General features: G+C 47.5%; 1 long non-coding RNA gene across 1 annotated transcript; it reads left to right on the forward strand.

Annotated features, from left to right (window-relative positions):
* Positions 1–942: 942 nt before the first annotated feature.
* LOC115895634 lies at positions 943–2490 on the forward strand. Its single transcript, XR_004055809.1, has 2 exons — positions 943–1052; positions 2238–2490. It is a non-coding gene; the product is annotated as an uncharacterized LOC115895634 (long non-coding RNA).
* Positions 2491–3445: the final 955 nt, after the last annotated feature.

Genomic DNA, 3445 nt, shown 5'->3' on the forward strand with positions numbered 1-3445 from the left:
TCTGCTTCCCAAAATTTAAATTACAAACCAAAACGATAAAACTCCCTCCATGACTTTATACGTTGTAGACACTTGGCTACAGCAGTGAATGAGATAGACAAAGTCTCTTTCCTCATGTAGCCCTCATGCTAGTAGAGTGAAACAGGTAAAAAATGAACTCATCAAACGTTCACCATGTGAGTTGGTGATGTGAGCATGGTGCTTCATGCTTGTAATCCTAGCGTTTTGGGAGGCTGAGATGGGAGGGTAGCTGAGGTCAGGACTTTGAGACCAGTCTGGGCAACATAGTGAGACTCTTTATTTAAAAAAAATAATAAAATACAAAAGAGCACCAGGGAAAAAGGAAAAGTGAAAGAGGATAGAATGTGTCAGTGGGGAAGGGGAACTTTAGGGCCACATTTTAGACAGGGTGGTCCAGGAGAGTACAGCTCTGACCACTGTTCCTCTGGCCCATTCCACATCTATCCCTATCCCACCCCTGCACAGTGCTTGGGCCAAAGCTTCCTCAGTCCTGTTTGTATTTCTTCAAGAGTGATCCAGGGACCACCTGTATGAGAACTGTGGGGTGAGGTCGCAGCCCCTGCCTGTGAGAAGTGCAGATTAACTGAACCCAGGAATTTCACAAGATCTCTGGGGGATTCTGAGACTGCCCCAAATATGGGAACTGCAGATTTTCTCCTGTAAAGGGAGCACCGTCTCAAGATGTCCAGGTCACCCAGCTCTACCCTGCAGCCACCAGACCAGTCTGAGCCTTGGAGAATGCTGCTCTTTCCTCCTGGAATGCCCTTCCCAGCCTTCCTTGCCTGGTAACACTGACACATCCCTCAAGACTCAACTCAAGGGCCACCTCCTCCTGATGTCAGTCCCTGAACTTTCTCCTGTGTTTCCACTCTCCTCTTTGCCAAATGATGTTGACATTTCTATGGGACCATCTCTCTCTCTAGACCAGAAATGCCAACAGTTGAGGCCCCTTGTAGTGCAATTTGTGTCAGTCTTGGGGGAGTGGATTTGGAGCCCAACCTCCATTTAGGAAAATCCATCTGATGGACATGGTGCGTTCCAGCCCAGTCACTGGGGACGGCGAGGGTGTGACAGTGAGCACAGGCTCTGGGTGGTAGTTACAGTGGCTGTCATGGGGGGGAAAGGAATGGAAAGGGGGCCTCGTGGGAGCAGAAAGATAGGCCTTGGCTGCAGATGGGCCAGAACCCCGGCAGGAATCCAGAACATGCATCCTAATCCCAGGTTGGCTATAAATCAACAGTGGAACCCTGGGGAACAAACTCCCTCTTTCTGAGCCTCAGTTTACTCATCAGTAAAATGGTGACAATAATTCCAACTTCACCAAGGAGATGCAAGGCTCAATGAGATGACGGATCTGAAATTGCCTTATGTTTCATGGCACAAAGGAGAGGGATTCCTGACACGTGACAAACATGAAGAGAGAGGAAGGACGGAGTCTGTAAATGCCCAGATGGCAGCCCCACCCCTCCACACACGCAAACACCACCATATCACCCACACTGGTGATTTTCCCAGGAGGGCCACAGGCCTGGAATTAGCACTGCCAGGTGGGCAGGCAGGACTGCTGTCCCATTGCAGGGGTGAGGAAACCGGCTGCAGATGGTCCCACAAGGGATAAGGGGTAGGGTCTATCTCCCCACAGCAGGCAGGGAAGATTGAAGTTGCTCCCTGGGAAGAGGAAGGGAGGCATTGACTGGCACTCTGTGATTTAGATGAGAAGCCCAGTCCCAGGCACGTGACTTGAGCTTCCAAATGTAGAAGGTGAAGGAGGCAGAGGGGACCGAGGGCAGGAGGAAGAAGGAAAGGAAGAGAGCAACAAACTGCAGTCCCTACAGGACACTAGCTGCTCCAGGCTGGTCTGTCCCATTCTAAGAGAAAAGGAAAAGTGGGAGAGGGGATCACAGATCACGTCCAGATTCCTCACTGGCGTGGGTGCTGCTATGGAAACATCCCTGATGGTCCAGGTTTGTGGTGGGAGAGATTGCAACACTCTGCTTGCTGGAAATCTGTGTTTACAGCCAACACACGTGCTGACTGAGACAACCCCACCTGGAGACCCCAGAGCTGCCCTAGCTTGTCAGGCTTCCCCTCCTCCTGTTATCACCCCATGCTGCTGAGAACCTGCCTGGCAGGCTGCCCAGCCAAGACAGGGGCCTAATCTCCAGTGAAACTGACATGTCCTTGTGAGGGCTGAGGAACATCCTCTCTCCCTGCAGAGCCTCACTCAGGTTCTCATCTACTTCCCTGGGGTCTGCCCCGCCTCCCTCAGGAGTTTGGAACCACATACTGTTGTGGAGGGGACCTGTCACTGCTGCCGAACCCATCCTCCAGGGTAACCACAAGTGTTCCTCTCGGTTGTGGCTAATTAACTTATCATATGGTAGTGAATTACCTTCTGGTGGCCCAACATTTTGTTTATTTTTTAAAAATAAAATTAGTACCATTGTTTATTTTGTGAATGTACAGAAATATTTGCCTGATTATTATTCACACGCCCTTTGGGAAAACTTTAGAAAATAAAAAAAAAGAAGGAGACTCCTACCACCCAGAGATCATCACTTTAAATTTTTTTATTCATAATTGCACATACAGGTATATTTGGGATCATCCTTTGTATGTGTTGGGAGCGCATTAATCTGCAAGTTCAGTCACCTAAACAAATACAGGTTCATTTTTCTTCCATACTTAGAGTATCTGTGGTTCCCGGCTGTGGTTCACTGGTTCAACAATGTTAGGCCCAGCATCTTTGTGAGTCTACTGGAATTTTGCTCATGGCTGTAAGATGTCTACTGCAGCTCCAACCACTACATGTGTTTTCAAAGCCAGCAAAAGCAGTCACTTCTGCATTTTTATTAGGAAAGCAAGAACTTCAGAGACTACTCCCAGAGGATTTTTCTTTATGTCTGGAAATCTGTGTTTAGATTGGCCAGAACCTGATCTCATGACCATCCCTAGCAGCAGAGAATAGCATTGTCATGACTGACTTTGGATCAATCATAATTTATTGACTAAGAGTGGGCATGTGGTCCCCCAAACAAGATCCAGAGAGGAGGAAATTAGCAGTGTGTAGCACAGCATGCATGCTGTTTTACAGTCTACTCTTTCTCTTAATTGCATATTTCAAACATCTTTCCATACTAAGAAACATAGACTTGGTCATTCATCTAACAATAAATTATTGAGAGTGTAATGTGTTCCAGGAACTTAACTTGGCATGGAGGACACAATAATGAACATACTATACTCCTGGCCTCCATGGAGCTTAGCGTCTAATGAGGGATACAAAAATTCATCAAAGAACTTCACAAAGAAATGTAAAATTACAATGGTAATTTGTGCTGCAAAGGAGGGAGGTGTGTGGTGTGTGAGAGCAGTGACAGGAGATTTGACTCAATCAGGAGGGTCAGTGCTCTGAATGGCCATA

Source organism: Rhinopithecus roxellana, chromosome 22 (genome assembly GCF_007565055.1).
Source record: "Rhinopithecus roxellana isolate Shanxi Qingling chromosome 22, ASM756505v1, whole genome shotgun sequence".
NCBI lineage: Eukaryota > Metazoa > Chordata > Mammalia > Primates > Cercopithecidae > Rhinopithecus > Rhinopithecus roxellana.